This window comes from Leptonychotes weddellii, chromosome 5 (assembly GCF_054177405.1).
Source record: "Leptonychotes weddellii isolate Sample4059 chromosome 5, ASM5417740v2, whole genome shotgun sequence".
NCBI classification, from domain to species: Eukaryota; Metazoa; Chordata; class Mammalia; order Carnivora; family Phocidae; genus Leptonychotes; species Leptonychotes weddellii.
In genome coordinates, this window is record NC_138373.1 from 58,163,534 (window position 1) to 58,182,493 (window position 18,960).

General features: G+C 38.0%; 1 protein-coding gene and 1 long non-coding RNA gene across 2 annotated transcripts in view; one reads left to right on the plus strand and one right to left on the minus strand.

The window, feature by feature from the left end:
- The window catches only part of MKX (mohawk homeobox), a 65,205-nt gene that overhangs the window by 19,538 nt on the left and 26,707 nt on the right, over positions 1 to 18,960 (minus strand). The gene's annotated exons all lie outside the window — the stretch shown is intronic.
- On the plus strand, positions 3,748 to 12,052 carry LOC145721412 (uncharacterized). The gene is made up of 3 exons (XR_014145085.1): positions 3,748 to 3,903; positions 7,376 to 7,461; positions 11,667 to 12,052. It is a non-coding gene; the product is annotated as an uncharacterized LOC145721412 (long non-coding RNA).

Here is an 18,960-nt window from a genome sequence, read left to right on the forward strand (position 1 = left end):
TGCAATCATACAGGTATGTTGTAGTGTTTACTCTTAAATTCTTGGAGAAAGTTTTACATGTGAAGGCCCTTACTCACAATAGAATATAGCACTTGAATTTGGGGAAACAGCTTTGGAAATTCCCAATTCTTATAAGCTACTTCTCTAATATTTGTCATTAAGAATTTTCTATGAAGGGCGGCTGAGTGGCTCAGTTGGTTAAGCGACTGCCTTCGGCTCAGGTCATGATCCTGGAGTCCCGCGATCGAGTCCCGCATCGGGCTCCCTGCTCGGCAGGGAGTCTGCTTCTCCCTCTGACCCTCCTCCCTCTCATGCTCTCTGTCTCGCATTCTCTCTCTCAAAATAAATAAATAAAAAAAAATCTTAAAAAAAAAAAAAAGAATTTTCTATGAAGATCTAACTGGTATACCTGTCCTTTTCACAAGGAATAAAATAACGACTTAAATCATATTTAAAAGACCTTAATTGTACCACGGCTTCATCTTAAACAGCTGTACTTGATATCTTTAAATTCTTGATTGACTGGAGCAAGAATGTATAGATTATTCTAAATACTCCTGATATTTTACAAAGAGACTGATAATTATTAAAAAGTTCTTCCCACTGCGTGGCAGAATGTGAGAAATACTTGATTTCTCTTGAAAAAATTTTTTTGCCATCTTTGGATGGCTGGCACTTTGATAGAGAATGTACAACTACATTACAGTGAATGTGAACTTATCCAAGTGAAAACCAAATTATCTTTTTGTGTCAAGTGGAAAATTATACTTTATATGTATCATTTTATCCCCGCGAATCCTCCCTGCCATTTTGGGGCATAATTAAGGGCTAGGTCAAGTTAACATAATTCAGTTGATGATAATATTTATTGAACACTTGTAAGACATAAGTGTGCAATTTATCTCATTTCCTTTTTGTGTATACCTATCATTTCCCCCATTTTAGAGTATGGAAATTGAGACTGAGAAAAAATGACTGATAGGTCCAAGGCCAAATTGTTAGTAAACAACAGGGCCAGTACTAGAAGCCAGATCTTTTAATTTTAAGTGTAACAGAATTTGCTCTTCTCCAAGTTGTCTTTACTTCTTCATGAGTCCATGGGTCACACAGCAAACATTTACTGAACGCATCTTATATGCCAGGCACTGTGGTAGGCCCTAGAAATACAAATCACTAAATGGATCTCATCCCTAAGCAACTCACACTTTGAGAGAGAAATGACAACAGCTCCTTGTGGGCAGTGCTGTGGGAGGGAGCAAAGGCAAGGGCAGGGAGTGGGGGTCCTGAAAGGAGAAGATATCCTTAATACATCCTGCATTTGCTCTGAGAAGGAAATGTATACCCGAAGGGTGAAGGGGAAAAAATAGTTTCCTTAAGTGAAAGAACGGGAAGAGAAGAGGATCTATCTGGCCGCTCGCCAGTCTGAGAATATTGAAAAGCTAGACGTTTCCAGACAAATCTCCACTAATCCATCTTTTACCAAAGTTCTCACTTAAAGTCCACTTTTTGACATGAAATATTTAATAGGAACTTATTTTAGCCACAAAGTGCCCTTAAAAAAATATAATATTGGACCCCATACTAGGCTAAAAGAAGAAGGTATTAGGTGACTGAAAAGAAACTTGCATTAAAAAAAAAAAAAAAAGGAAAAAAAGGACTTGTGGAAAGCCTAAAGCAGTTAATGAGAGTTTCTACTGAAAACTGAAAGTTAATGACAAAACAGTTTCTTTGCTATTGAGGACAGATGCTTCTTAAAGAATGGGTAAATCAATAAAGTTCATTTTCTAATGGCATCTGGAACCACAATTTTAATCTGTTGAAATGGCAGAAGGACAAAGAACAAAATACAAATAAACACGAAAAAGTTTTCTTTTAGAAAGAAGCCCCATTTAATTGGCTTCCACCCTCGCAGTTTATATTCAGCTCCCCGACGGGGAATATAACTCCCTCAGGAAGGTGGCTTTTTGTTGGGTGCGTGCATGATGTTTATTCGTCTTGCATCTAAAAATTAGAACATAACAAGCTTCTAATCATCACTTGTTAATTCCAAACAAAAAGAATTCTTTTTTTTTTCCATTGAAAGCAGAAGATTGTAGTAAAAAAAAATTTTTTTTTCTCCAAGGTCATATGCTGTTGGCAAAGCTCAAAAAAACCTTGTAGTCCAACTTGCTTATGTTCAGCTGTGTTTACTTAGACTTAACATGACAAAGTCTGCCTCTGATTATGCTATGCAGTCATCTGCCCACAGATAAATAGATATTACACAAACTTTTGGAGAGAATGACATTTGGCCTCCATAATTTTGGAATAATTTACTATGTACCTTCAACTTAAAACACCAAAATGATCCACAATATGTTTTTGGGAATGAAACATAAATATTTCATTTTACAAAGGGAGCAGTCTCCATGACCTTTATGGAGTTTAGGTGATTTACTAACAAAGTATGGTACTGGTTTGGAAGGTGTGGGGTAGCTCTGCATCAGGCAGTTTGAGGCAACATTTATTTCATTCTTTTCAATAACCATCAAGATTTCAAGGAATTCCTGTAAACAAACTGTCACTTAAAGAGAATAACTTTCCATCAATTTTTGCAACAAGTCTCCAGAACAGAACATGCATATAAAAATAAGAGTTAACTAAATTATTTCCAGAGACTGCATCTTGGAGTAATGTTTACACTATCAGTAGAAAGCAAAAGCTCAATGTTTTACCACCATATCTTACACTAACTGCAAAATTTTGCTTTTGGGGTAATGTAAACCATTTCCACAGCATACAGTCTGTTCCTGATTACCTAAGAATTGATTCTGGCCCATCATATTTACTTTGCTTGCTGTTGTATTTACATAATAAAAGATACTTTCCTCAACAAACTGAGATTGTTTCAAAGGTGGAAGTACTTATTATATTCCCCGGCTATCAATCAATAAACCAATCAATCAACAGATCTTTACTGCATTTTGCTAACAGCTGGTAACACAGTAGTGAACGAGAGGGAGATGGTTCTGTCTTCTGAAATGTAGTAATGAGAAAAATGACAAATGGAACACATGCTGTCACTTTCTGGGTTACTCAGCTTAATTTGCAGAATTATGAATAGTTTTCCTCCACGGAAATGAGTATATTTTCAACCCTGAGTCTTGTTTTATTATTGAATTAACTTAGGGATGGAGCCCTTCGTTGGGAGTGCTGGTGGTGTGTGAAGGGAGCCATGAATATTCTGCTTTGCCAGCTCTCTTTAGCAGTGCAGGCCATGTCTATGAAAGGTTTAGTTTTTGACTGATTCATTTAATGTTTTCTAGTGTGGCCTTTATTCTAATTTTCTAAATTTGCTTTGAGAAGCGCTCCATAAAGTGGACTAACATACAGGATGGCAATGCTACTGTTATAGCAACTGCCACTTACATTTAATAAGCGAAGATTTCTAAAAGCCTTTCCCTCTAAAAAACTGAATGGATCCATGTACCTTATGCCACGTTCCCCCATTGTTTTCTCTTACTGACTTTGAGATTCACAAAAGATATATATATATAAAAGAAGGAATATGTTTTCCAGTGTGCGTGCCTCTAAGGACAGCAAAGAAATCTATAACATGTGCTGGAGACTAGTGTCCTACTCATACCAGTCTCTGCAAGAGCATACATGTAGGCCTCATTAGCTTTTAATGCAAAACTGCGTCCGCAAGCCATTCTAGAAAGGGCAGATTCCTCAGATTCAACATGTAGTCAGAGAACTGAATCCAGGAAAATGAGGGAGTATGAAATTCTCTTCTGAAGCCCAGCCACATGACCAAGCCACTGATGAAACGGCAAGCCCAGTGAGGAAGGCTGTTACTGCTCGAAAGAAATTACTTTCACAGCTTGAATCCGAGGTCCTATGAGAGCTGCCTCAAAGAGGAAGGTAAGTGGTGTTAGAAAACATGGGGGACAGACAGATTACCGCACAATTTACTTTCCGGGCATGGGGGCTGTGGGGCCAGTTGATATATTAAAGTAATGAAAACCCTTTAAGTTACGGAGCCACTTGCTGGGGGATTTCTTACAAAGGAAAAGTAAATTTGCCCATCTTATTAGATTGGACCAAGGCATAACCCTGCACAAAAACTAGTACAGAAGCTCATTTTTAAAAAGGAATAAAAAAATCCTATATGCGCAAATTATCTGACGTTCAGTCAGGGCTATCAGGCGGCCGTGTTATGTCTAAGAAAGGAATGGTAGCCATCAGTATCTCCGACCACGCAGTCCACGCTCTAAAACACAGAATTTAACACAGAAGAAAGTGTTAGTTAGCGGATCACTTGACAGGAATGAGTTTGCCGAAGTTGTGAAGCTGAATCAAACTTGGATGGCTCTCTCAATGTTAACCAAAGTTGGAAGAAGAAAAAAAAAAGGAAAGCTTTCACAACCAAAAATCTTGAAAAATTTCCTATATTTTTTGGTTTCATTTTTCCCAGAACTGAAACACCACAAAATAACACCACCTCAGTGCACTCATTTCCAGCTCAGTCAGGAAGTGCTGTGGTACACAAACATTTTTTATTTCACTTTTTTACAAGAAGGTGACCAACATTTTCTTAGCCTTCCAAAAAGCTTCAGGTTTGGAATACATTTTGGTTAAATGTCAGCAAAGGAATTTGTTCATCGTTCAAAAAGCACTTTTTCTTTCCAGCCTTGGAATATACGTAGAAACTGTGTAGTGAATGGAATTACAAAAAAGGCTCGGAGCCACAAAGGGAAACCCAGTTTTACAATTCCAAAAAGAGGTATGTAGGGAAGGATTCTATACAGGAGGAAACAGGAATAACAAGGGACGTTCATATTGCACAGCTTGTCAAGTGCTTTCACGACCATTATCAACAGCTCCCTCATTTTACAGATGTGGAAATAAATCAGAGATGTTAGATGACTTACCTAATGTTTTTCAGTTAGTTAGTGGTAGAGAAAAGAATATCTGAACCCAGATCTTCAATGTCAAAAGCCATAATTGGAAGGCATGGATTGAAAACTAAAAGCCAGCATCGTGCATAATGGGAAAAAACTAGAAGTGTTGCCCTGAATGTCAGAAGCAGGATAAGAATGTGCACCATCATCACTATTATTTAACACTGCACGTGGAGGTACAAGTCAACGCAACAAGGCAGGGCAAGAATCATGGCAAAAATTTCAGCAGGAGGTAAAACCATCACTGTTGGCATGTCATATAATTGTATTACTAGAAAACACAAGGAAGTCAACCAAAAAACTGCCAAAAACAGTAAGCAAATTTATGGTGGTAGCAGAGTATAATGTTAACATATAGAAATCAATGGCATTCTCATATAAAAAACAACAACCAGTTAGAAAAATGTGATGGAAGAAAGGACTCTACTTACAACAACAAAACAACAAAAAGATAAAATACCTATGAATAAATTTAACAAAAAATATGCAAGACCTATTTAGAACATATTAGAACTCTACTAATGGCCGCAAAAGAAGACGTGGATAGACATACCAAGTTTTTGGATAAGATGATTCTACATCCTTAAAATACCATTTTTCTGTAATTAATTTGTCAATATAACACAATTCCAATAAAACTAACAAAACAGTTTTTTTTAGTCGACCAGTTGATTCTAAAATTAATGTGGAAAAATAATCAAACAACAATAGCTAGAAAAACTATGAAAAAAGAAGAATGAGAATAAACACAGCCAGATATTAAACATATTCTAAAGGCTCAATAATTAAAACAGTGTGGGACTGGAACATGAGTAAAAACAGAAGTCGGTAGAGGAGAATAGAAAGATAAGACAGGCTCAGTTTAAGATGTGGTTTATTTCCACCAGGGAAGAAGGAGAAAGACAGATAGATCACTAAATGGTATTAGGATAACTGAGTAGCTATGTGGGGAAAAAAAAGTTGAATATTTTTTTCACATCATATGATACCATATGTCAAACTCAGATGCAGTCCAAATAGATAAAAGATTTAAGGTAAACATTGGGACCCATAGAAATATCAGAAGAAAACTTTTGACACCCCCTTTAAAGTTGTGAAGTAAGGGGCTTCTCTCTATCACTTCAAATCTAGAAGCCATACAGAGAAAGATTATTAAACATAATTACAGTTTTTTAAAGGCTACCTGGGGAAAAATCAAAAGGAAAATCACAACATATATAGTTAATCGGGACAAAATATTTGTTACAAGTGTCTCCCTACTCCATAATGTGTTCTTCAAATTAATAAAACATTATCCACAAGAGAGTCCCATAGCAAAAAGAATATGAATGTATATACACACAGGGAGAGAATGAAATTTTGTGACTGTCTTATTTCACTTAAAATCATGTCTTTAAGCTTCATCCATTTTGTAGAGTGTGTGTCAGAATTTCCTTCCTTCTTAAGGCTGAATACCATTCCATTGTATGTATACACCACGTTTTCTTTATCCATTCATCTGTCAGCAGACACTGGGTTGCTTCCACCTTTTGGCTATTGTGAACAATGCTGCTATGAATGTGGGTGTTACAAACAGCTGTTCGAGTCCCTGTTTTCAGCTCTTTTGTGTATATACCCAGGAGTGAAATTCCTGGATCATATGGTAATTCTATTTTTGCTTTTCTGAGGAACTAGCATACTCTTTTCTATAGTGGTTGCACTATTTTATATTCCTATCAGTAGTGTACAAGGGTTCCAATTTTTTCACATCCTTGCCAACACTTGTTAATTTCTGGTTTGTTTTTTTTTTTAATAGTAGCCATCCGAATGGGTGTGAAGCAGTATCTCATTCTGGTTTTGATTTGCATTTCTCTAATAAGTAATGTTGAGCATTTTTTCATGTGTTTATCAGCCATTTGTGTATCTTCTATGAGGAAATGTCTATTTAACTCCTTTCCCCATTTTTTAATTGAGTTGTTTTTTGCTGTTGAGTTGAATAGTCTAACTTTTATATAAAATAGGGAAAATAATAATTTACATTCGCATTTGCTTTTAAATATTAAGGAATCGGGGCGCCTGGGTGGCTCAGTTGGTTAAGCGACTGCCTTCAGCTCAGGTCATGATCTTGGAGTCCCTGGATGGAGTGCCGCATCGGGCTCCCTGCTCGGCAGGGAGTCTGCTTCTCCCTCTGACCCTCCCCCCTCTCATGTACTCGCTCTCTCTCATTCTCTCTCTCTCAAATAAATAATAAAAAATAAAATCTTAAAAAAAAAATAAATATTAAGGAATCTCTGTAAGGGTACATTAAAAGTTAAATATTTAAAAAATATACTTAGATGACATCCCCCAATTACATATTTATAGTATCCTGTATTTCTTTGTAATATTTGGCATACTTCTTTGTTCAATGCTTGTCTCCCACCATATGCTGTCTGTCATGTTCATTGTTTTAGGTATTAAGGAGGGCACATATTACATGGAGCGCTGGGTGTTATACACAAACAATGAATCATGGAACACTACATCAAAAACTAATGAGGTACTGTACGGTGACTAACATAATAAAAAAATAAAATAAAATAAAAATAATAGGCAAAAAAAAAAAAGCAAACCAGTACATAGCAGAAAAGATTCTCAATGATTATTTGTTATCAGACTCACTAACCGATGAAGAGAGAGTAATTTATCATGTTAGTACATATTACGTTACTGGGATGCTAGACTGCCAGATTATAAAATAGTCATGCTGGAAAGCAGAAAGAAGGACCTGAGGGAATTAAGCAGTAGGCTCAGGGCTGCATTATGATTTTTGTGTGCTCTAGATACTTTTGTCTTTGCACACTCTTTCCTACATTAAAAAATGTTAAAATTATATTTTATGACTACATCAACATATAAATGTATATGATCCATGTTTGCTATGTATTCATTGTGATTATGTTCATTTTTCTTTTATTTTAAAAGAAATTAAGATGGAAGTATTTCCATGGGTCCTAGGAATTGTGTAACAGAGGGAAGTTGCCCTCAGAGAGGTAACCAAGGAAAAAGCAGTGGATGTGCAAAACTAAGTTTTGAATTTCAAAGACAATGGAAAATAAAATAGAACTTTCTTCCCACCCTACTCTAAAATGTTCCTCTGGTTAATTCACTTGAAATTTCAAGAGGAATTTATTAAGAGAAAACCAACTCTCCTTTTCTAAATGGAAGCTTATAGTCTATAAAAAAAATTCTATTTGAAAGCACAGTGACTCATGTCGTACACGTGCAGATTAAGTTAAAACTGGCCTGTGCGTTATTCTATCAGAAATAAGCAGCAATAGGGCGCCTGGGTGGCTCAGTTGGTTAAGCGACTGCCTTCGGCTCAGGTCATGATCCTGGAGTCCCAGGATCGAGTCCCGCATCGGGCTCCCTGCTCAGCAGGGAGTCTGCTTCTCCCTCTGACCCTCCTCCCTCTCATGCTCTCTGTCTCTCATTCTCTCTGTCTCAAATAAATAAATAAAATCTTTAAAAAAAAAAAAAAGAAAGAAGCAGCAATAAACCAAGGTCAACTTTGTACCCTTAAAAAAATGGAAAAGTGGATAATGCTAGCTTTTGCAAATTTTCCAAATAATTTTCTCCTACAATCTACCCATGAAGAGGGAAACAACTCTCTTCATTGATTTAAAGAATTTCTTTAACCTAATTCTTCCAACCAGAGAGTATTAAAGTATTTAACAGCTGGTACACCAACCACTTAGAAGACAAGTTGGCTATAAAGATAGGGACCACTGGTGCACACTGTCGAGTGTTTAACACTTTGTTGTAGAAAAAAATTTGCTTCCAACTTCACATGCTTTTTCTCTGATTTGGTCCACTGACCATTGCAAGGTCTTTGATCCTTTACTTGGACTTATATTTTTCTTGCGCACCATTCATTTATTTAGTCATTCATTCATCTACACATTTTCTTTATACCTTAACACACAGAGAAAATCAACTACAGACCAGCTTGTTGGGTGTGGGGACGAATGGTTGCACCTTCAGAATCTGTATTTTAGGGAAGTCATAATCTAATGAGGACAAAAAACTAGTTCTTTCCTTCACACTGATTTCTGGCAGCTCTGGTGGCGATAACAAAACAAAGGTGAGCGGATACAGATGTGGCTCTATGCCAGAAGCACGAAGGACCTTGAAGATAGCAGGGTTTCCTTAAGAGTAGGATTCATTTCTCCTCTGGAGTGGGACTGAGGGAATATCAGCCAGTTTTCAGCCGAATAGAACTTTGACTTCCTTCTCCTTGATGTCTCTTCCTCAACTTTGACAAAATTGTGATGAGAAGCTCCTTCCCTAACTTGCCTCTTACCACCACCACTCTTGTGGTGATTCCAAAAGAATCACAATGTGTGCCACACATGCAAACCACATAAGCAATTTTAAATTTTCTAGTAGACACACTTAAAAAAGCAAAAAGTAAAAGATAAAATTTTTTAATATGTATATTATTTTTTAGAGAGAGAGAGCACGTGCATGCAAGTAAAGTGGGGTGGGGTAGGGGGAGGAGCAGAGGGAAAGGGAGAGAGAGAATCCCAAGCAAGGCTCCACACCCATCGCGGGGTGTGACATGGGGCTCCATCTCACAACCCTGAGATCATGACCTGAGCTGAAATCAAGAGTTGGATGCTTAACTGACTGAGCCACCCAGGCACCCCAAAGATGAAATTATTTTAATAAAATATTTTATTTATCTCAATATAGCCAAAAATATTATCACTTCAACATCTAATAGAAAAATTAATAATATATTTTCCATGCTTTTTTTCCCCCCATACATTTAAACACATCTCAATTGGGACTAGTCACATTTTAAGTGTTCAGTGGCCTCATGTGACTAGAGGCTACCATATTGGATGGCACAGTTCTAAGTGACTCTAGATAAAATGCACACATGAACCACTCTATGAGCCATTCCTTAACTCTCATAGTGATATAGTGAATTCTGAAGAATCTTTGAAAGTACTGAAAATGTCCATAGTTTCCTACAGCATTCCTGTGAAAGCAGACGTTTCTAGAATTGTCCTACAACAAAAAAGTTGAAGATAAGATAGGGCTTGACTGTGGCCATGTATTTTGCTTTCCATTCTTAATCCCTGGTTTATAGAAACCTCTTATTCCAGATTCACTACTAATTGGTCATGATGACCATTTCCCCCTTTTACCAGCTCATCTTCAGTTTCTGTATTAGCATGAGAAGGAAAGAATCCTTGATGTTGCTGACTCCATTCACACTTTAACACAGTTTTCCCCCCTTAACAGTACGTTTTTATCTTATTTATGGGACACTGGGAGAAGACTGAACGAGGCTTATAAAAAGCTTACACATAAGTCCCACAGTACTCAATAAATAAAGATTACCAGTTTAAAGACTCACCCCACACTACTCAACATGGAATCCACAAATTCCTTCAAGAGCCCATTCAGGCCTAACTTGTCAATAATTCCTGCTTTTTAAAAATTCTCTGATCCTTTAGCATGCAAACCCTGATGTGAAAAATCTGGAAATAAGAGTCATTCCTCTGTTCTATTCTGATTTTCCTTTCTTCCTCTAGCTGTCTCCTTTCTCAATCCAAATAACTTTTCAAATATTCTTTTTCCCACATCACTATGAAGTAGGTTTTTTTTTTTTTGATGTTTCTCCTCTAGTTTTTCTTTCCTATTACACATTTCTTCTGTCTTTCTAATTCTGATATCATTATTTCTTATACCTGGCATGTAATCATATTTATACTATCTTTCTAGATGATTCTCTCTCAAAATCAGATTCTCTAGCTCTTTATCAAGATAGAGTTATCTGATCCATAGTCAAACATTAAAACAGTCCTTCCTTCCCAGGTAAGAAATTAATATATAATTTACCTCAAGTACCGAGGTTTAAATGATCGGTGATTAAAACAGAGGTGAATGAAGTGACTTTTGACCCTGGCTGAGTCTTTTTGTGATGGCAGAAAGGACTTGAAGAGAACAGTCTAATCGTGATGACTTCGTTAAAGAAGGTGAAATGCATCTAAAATTGCCCCTTTGATTTAACATCCTCCCAGCCTTCCTCTGGTTGATAAATCAGAGTAAACTAAGGACCAGGGACCACAGAAGGAACTCCAGCGCTGGAGGGAAGCATGGACAGGGCCTAATTTCCACTTTGAGGAGTTCTACCCCTTCAACACAACTTCAGAACTCTAGAGGTTATAATGACATTTCTGGTCTATCCCTAACTCCATACCTCTACCAGTTTTTAACACTGTTTACCAGTGATATTTCTAAGTCATATCATGGGACCGAATGGGAAGCTTCCCTCAGAAATATGATAAACTATAGCCCAATCATATCACTGCTTTCAAGTAAGATGAAAATCTTTTTGTCCTGCTCAATCACAGGTAAGGACAAAACTATACATGCTAGAATACCCTGGAAATGGAAATAGAATGAAAGCAACAGTGCTTTGAAACCACAGACCATCACCAAGAAGGGAAACTCCATCACTGGAGAAAAGAATGTATCTCTCAGAATAACACAGTTGCAAATTTAAATCAAATGGAAGAAATTACCTAATCAACTCTTTTCCTAAAATCACTATCCACTTTTTTATACCAATTTCTAATCCTGTATCATGTTCTTCACCTTTCCTGATAATACATGTATCATTTTCTTAATAGAACATAAACATGAACGAAAGTGTTTTCTGCTGGATTCATTGATTTTCTTTTTTCCCAGAAGCTTCGATGCCACCCTCAGTTTCCAGATTGGCCAGGAAGATGGAATGGGCAAATCCATTAGTATGGGCTCCTCAGCCCAGAAGTGACCTCCACACCAGCTGTCCTGACCTGGATTCAACCCTGCAGAGGTTATGAAAACACTCTGTGACTAACCACTAACTTTGTTCCAAAGAAGAAGCCCAAGAAATTTCTAAACTCACAGTCCCAAGAAGACTAGACACCCCAGAACTATCTCGAAACCTAGGGGGAATGATGGTTGGGTTTAAGGGAATCCTTGAAACCCCTAAAATTATAAACACGTATAATTGACCAAAATAAAATGCCATTTAATATCATAAATACTTTATAAGGAAAGTGAAGGTAATGAAGCATTTTGGTGGGTGGGTTTGAGCATGCAAAGGTAGGCCTGGAGCAGAGTTTGGGAGCTGACGCAGGAGAGAGCTGGATTCTACTACACTGAGTGAAAGAACTTGGGAGATTTCGAGACAACTGGGGAATTAGAGGGTGAGTAACAAAGGGTGGAAGGTGGAAACAAGGAACTAGTGAGATGCTGTGAGGCTGGGGACCATGTCAGGCATAGCAGGAAGAATCCTATGTGGGATGTCTAAAGGACACATAAGAATAGGGAAAAATCGTGCTCCATAAGAAGCTATGTGAACCGCTATGATATATGGCCCTCCTCTGTTCCCTCCAAATTGTCCATAGTCTACTACATGCCCGCATCTTCTGAGTGGAAGGATGCACTGACATTTGAGGAAGGGAGCACATTTCATATCTGAATCAATGTGTTGCAGAACAGGGACCACATATGTGAGATGGCAATGCGACCCATAAGCTGAACGCAGTTTGGGAAGTACGCAATGACATATTCTTGGAAGACAGAACCCTCGGGCATAGTCAGGAATCCTCAGAAGGGCCCGACCTTCCACACCATGAATAAAGTGTCCAAGAGAATCCTTTTTAGTTCTAAAGAATCAAAGAGACCTCTTCTGCTATCTGGGTTACACTACAGTGTGGGGTGGGGAGAATGGATGCGTGTTCCTCTGGACAAGGATCCAAAGCTTTTTGTCCAGTTTTCAAGGCAGCCCATGTATAAAAGGAGGAACAGCTCCAAATAAGTTAAGAGTCACTGTTTTGGAGAGTTCTACTCCATAAATGATTTTTTTTATTTTGAGTATACTTGATGGAAAACACCGTAAAATCGAGTGGAAAAAGCCTGAACGAGGAGCTGAGAGACTCAACTTCTCTTTCTGGCTCTGCCATTAAGTAGCTGTGCATCAGTGGGTCACTCCCTCCCACCCTGCGAGAAAGCAGGAATAATTATCCTTATTTTTACCTCATAGAGTTGTAATGACGATCAAATAAAATAACAGATGTTCATGTACTTTCTAAAGTCCATAGAACAACAATATATTATTAGATCTAATCTGGCATTAGATTTGCTAACCTAATACCAGAATAGTAAGTACAAAAATGACCTTAGTAAAAATATTTTTACAGTTCAATCATGGATATTATCCCCTTTTCTTGCCATAATAAACAATGGCATTCTGCTTTAAAGGATATTTTTATCGGTCATCCAACTTTTGGAGTCTCACTGTGTTCTAGCCTCACTTTACAGCTTCTATTTTGTGACTCTTCCTACCTATTGCCTTGCTCCTCTGCAGGTGAGCACATCAAACCTGTGCGGGGGCGGGGGGGGGGAATATGGGGGGGGGAGTGTGGAGAGGGGAAGGCCTTTGCTTGCTTCAGCTACGCAGGGCTATGGGCATGACATTTGATCTTAACCCAGGGATTAAGTCATTCATGAGTAGAGCCCAAAGGGAGGAACAGCTCCAAAAAAACAACCAGCCTTGCTGGTACTACAACATCCAGAAATTCACAGTCGTTTCTGCTACAGTTATAATTTGTAGTCTGTCTGGCACTGAGAAATCCAACTGCAGTCTCTGTGGTTTAAATAAAATGTATCTACAGCAGCTCGGAGCCATGTTTTAAAATGTTCCATGTTATTTTAGTTCAAGGACAAGCTTTTAAAATTAAAAGAAAACTTTGGCTTTAATTATAGATTAAAAGTGAGGTTTTTTTTTTTGTTTTTTTTGTTTTTTTTTTAGGAATGCTATTGAGTCCAACTTCTGGAGAAAGTATTTAAAATAAAAAATAAAATTAATTCTTCCCCTAAAGTAACAATCTTCATTAATATAGGGAGATCAAAAAACGGAGAGCATACACTCACACATAAAGACAACATTTTTGTGGTTTTAAAACTATGATAGTCACAGTTCATCTACTCGGTATGATATTTTCCAGTAATTTCAGTTACATTTTATGACCAGGATGCAATACTTTAATAGGTATTACTGCTGACACAATGACAGGTCTAATAAAAGGCAGTTAATATTGTTGTTTAACCTTAAATGTAAGAAAAACCCACTATCTTAGATTATAAACTTATGAAACACAGAAGTTGAGTTACATTGTTCATATAACCAAAGGAGTCAATGTAGGAGTATTTGAAGACACCAAGTGTCTACACTGTCCTTAAAACTTGATTCAATTTAAATCTGTTTGTGGAATGTATCTATTCTGCAGTTCAAGGCACAACTGTTATTTCCTGTGGATTTCTAGAGAGTGGCTTGAAGTAGAAGCCTGAAGTCAACCACACTAGCAAGGGGCTGTCAGTAAAGCCTTAGACCCCAGCCTCCAGGCAAGTGCTGGTTCCTTGCCTGCCCCCAGTGCTCTGGGGCCGCTCAGGATGCTACAGGAAGGAATCTGACTGTAGTCCTGCTTTTTTTCTCAGCAGATTTGCTGCCCCTTCCAAGGGAACAGCTCCCCCTAATAAAGGGCCCCATCATCCTTGTTCTGTGTGATTGCTTTATCTACTTTCTCCACATGTTTGGACTCCATAGCCCTCAGGAAGATTGCTTCAGGCAGATGCCTGCTCCCCTCTGGCCACTGTTGTGTCCCTGGATTCCTTCTCCTCTCTATGGAGATGCTCTATGCTTCCTCCTGGAAGTCTATGGACTGTGTGCCATTGCCTGTCCTACAGAGAGGGCTCTGTCCTGATGGCATCATCTCCACCCTTAAATGCCCATACTGGGACTCTGAAAGAAAGAGCCTGCATTACGGCAAAGGAAGTGGTGAAATAAATTCTGGACTGAAGGTTGTAATCAAAGATGAAGGAGCCACAAGGCTGATAATAATCTTCTGCAATGGGGAAATGATTAGGATGGCCCAGAGTAGCCAAGGGGGCTCCTTTGATGCTCTCACACATTCAGCCACTTAGAGACTTGCAAGTTCTGCTTTCAAAATACCGTGTGGGAAATGGGGATGATAATGGTACCTACCTCACAGGGTTGTTATGAGGATTAAATAAGAAAATGCATGTCAAGTACTTGGCACAGTGCCTGGCACTCAATAAGTGCTCGATAATTACCAGCTAATATTATTGTCATTATTATGCCCTAAACTATTTGGACCATGCTGTTTTTATCACCTCAGAGGTATCAGTTGTTCTGAGATAAAGGCCTGCATTAACTCTGGAGGACTGAAGGGGTAGACAGAATACTTACTATGATAGGTGGGTCACCGAGCACAGTGCAAGGATATAGGTTCCTTAGAAGCCAGGAAATAGAAGAAAGCTTAGAAAAGGAGGTGGGAGGATCTCTCAAAGATCAACTGCCATCTTTGTAACTTTTCCCAGGTTTGGGAAAAAGTGAAAGATAGTGGTCCAGAGCAAGGTTTTAGAGTCAAACATATCTGAGTTTGAATCCTGGCTCTGCAACATCACAGCTTATGTGGGCAAATTCTATGTAACTCTGTTCTCTCATCCTCAAAAGAAGGGCAGTAAGACATACATCATAAAATTACTGTGGGGGTTAAATAAAATAGCACATGAGGGTAAAACACAGTGCCAGGCACATAGTAAGCACTCAGTAAATGGCAGCTATTGTTACTACGTGTAGTAAACATTCATCATCCCACAGCGAACCATCTAGGAATCTACCTTAGAAATATACTTGTCAATTCTCTGATTGCCCGCATGTTAAAATGCCAGCTTCAGGGCACCCGGATGGCTCAGTTGGTTGAATGTCCAACTTGTGGTTTCGGCTCAGGTCATGATCTCAGGGAGTCTGCTTGGGATTCTCTCTCTCTCCCTCTGCCCTCCCCCTGTTTGCATTCTCTCTCTCAAAATAAGAAAATAAAATCTTAAAAAAAAATGCCGGCCTCATGTTATGAGATAGAATGTATATCGTTAAGGAAAGCAAGACTAACCAAATGTATAAAGAGAATACATAATGTGTGACTTTTGTGCTCGTATGTAACTAATTATGTAAATGTCAACTAATTTATTTAGACAAGATTTGATTTCCCAGTTTAAAGGCTATCCATATGAAAGCAGTATATTTTTTATACTTTATAATCAAAAGATCACACAAATGATAATGATTATTTTCTAAACTTTTGAGATTGAATGGGCAAAACCTTATCTAAATCCCCCTAAGTGATCTCTGCTGGGATAGGCAGAATTTTGCCCTCCTGACTTTTTTCCTAGTGTCACATCTGTGAATATGTTATGTTACATGTTTAAAGTGGCATTGCAGAGGTAATTAAGATTACCAATCAGCTGACCTTAAAATATGGTGATTATCCTGCATTATCTGAGTGGGCACAATTTAATCATATGTGCCTTTAAACTCAGAGCTTTCTCCTGTGGGGCTGTAGGACAGAGAGATTCAAGTGTTAGAGGGAATCAATGTGCTGTTGCTGGTTTGAAAATGCAGGGAAGGAATGGGGGCAGCCTCTAGAAGCTGAGAGGCAAGGAAGTGGGGACCTCCGTCCTATAATCACGAGGAAATGAATTATGCCAATATCTTAAATAAGCTTGTGAGTGGGTTCTTCCCCAGTGCCCCCAGGTAAAAGTCCAGTGTAACTGACACCTTGATGTCAGCCTAGTGAGACTCTGAGCAGAGAATCCAGTCATGAGTGCCAGACTTCTGGCTTACAAAACTCAGAGATAATAAATGGCGTTAAGCTGCTGTTTGTCGTAATTTGTTATGCACAAATATAAAACCAATACATAGGCCTAAGAACTGTTCTTCGCTTTATAACCACAGTTGTCCCTTTCAAATCTGTCATGGTTAAGTAATTAAAAAATACTCCTTTTCTGACTCTGGCATACAAGCTGTCTGTCCCTAGTAACATATGTGCCATGATCTCAAGGTGGCTTTCTGGCATTTCTCTTCTTCTTAGTTTCAAGGCCTTCACTTAATAGTTTCTTAGAATAAGTGCTTGGATATACTGCTGCCCATTAGCATCTCCAACAGAGGGTATGCAGGCTCATTGGAAAAGAAAGCCCTTCAAATCCCTATATTCCAGGAAAACCCTTGTGAAGGGATCTGCTGCGATGTCTGGCTAAGAATTAGTTCTGATATTTACTGTTTATTCTTTTTGCCCAACACCATATCAACCAGTGGTATTATGTAAAGCCCTTGGCCTCATAGGAATGATTCTAGTGCTTCAAAGGATATACCAAAGCATTTGCTATATAATCCAGGGAAAGACCCACTCAGTATAACAGGTACTGCCTAACACAATGACAATAAAGTCACCACAGGCAAAAGACTCTGGAAATGTTACGTGCTCCCAATAAAAGAGGGTGATACTCTAGGAAAGATATTAGGAACAGTGACCTATTTTAAATTAATTACTGTATAAATAGCACAGTTTCCACATGTTGACAGCTGGACTATCAAGCATATCCCTGAGGGAAGAAAGAAAATTCATAGAAAAGTATTCTGTGGTCAGTCCACTACTGCCCAGAGACATGGGAATGTGGCGAAATACTCAGCTCAGCCACAGTCGAACAAACCGAGGAAGAATCTGGATAGCAGAGCCCTGAACAAAGACCATGCACTTTACTGTTTAAAAAAAAAAGAGAGAGAGAGAGGAGAGAGGGAGGGATGAAGGAGGGGAAGGGAAGGAAAAGGAAGGAAGGAAGAAGGGAGGGAGGAAGGAAGGAAGGAGAAGCAAGATATTAGAGAAAGTTGAGATATTCTGACATTTTCAAAATAAATCAAATACGCAAATTTTAATGTGCAATCCATTAATATGATATTTTTGAAATATGATAACCCTTTCCCTCCCATGGTATCTCTTTATTTTGATGTATAACTTTAATCAGCTACATTTATAGCACTAGCTAAAAATTATTAAAGTAATCCAAGTACAAAAGGATAAAAAAAACAAGCCCTAACAATCTGAAGCATATGATTATTTAATGCTCCATTAATTGATAATTTTGCTTGAAGAAAAGATTGGAAAAAAGGAATGGAATTCTTTTTTTCTTTAAGTAATGGAATTCTTAGCTCCTTGATTTTACTTAAAAATTCCCAATAGTACCCACTCAAACAAAGAACTTAAGTTTTCCACTGGAAGGGTGAAAAGAAAAGTCAGTTCTAGCATGCCCTGCCACATGCTTAACTACAGGGTAAAATAGTATCCATTAAGATTCTAATCACATTTCAAAAGTGTAGTATTTATTAGGTCTATGGCTGCCAAGTACTACTATATCATATTATAATTACAGGCATTTTAAAATTTAAATTATATTTAGCTCTTTATTTCAAGCACTGTAGTTTGGAAAGTCTTACCATCATAATGTGTCATGTTTATGTACATGAAACCTAGCAAAATTTTCCAGGAGTTCCCATGTTCCATTCTGTATATAATTACTCTTTATTTATTATTCCTTTGATATCCAGAATCTGTGCATAATTTTGAATGTGTGCAAATTCCCACTAAAAACTATCAGCAACAAACATCTTTTATGATAAAATCATTTACTGACAACAGTCTATATTACAGAGTTCCCTTTAAGATGGTACACTGAATAAGCTTTATTTACTTCTCTCTCAAAAGCTCATTAAAATTACAGAATGTAAATTTAAAAACAAATCAGTGCCTAGCAATGCTCGAAAACAATAAAGGGCACCATGGTCAAATCAAAAAAGTTGAGAAATTAATGAAAGATGAAATGCATATGGCATTAAATTGACAAGGAAATCTAAACAGAGAATCACAACTCAAAACAGGTGGAGGCCAAGACAGTGGCAGAGTGTGAGCTGCGTTTCCCACCAAGGAAGACACTGCAAGTCAGCAGTTCACAGAGACTAAAGCAGGCCATGGGAAGAATCATGAAGGTTACCAGTTAAAGAACAGACATCAGAAGAGCTAGGCCATGCTTTTCCTTCCTGAGCCTACAGAACACCTCTAGGTCACCTGAACCCAGGACA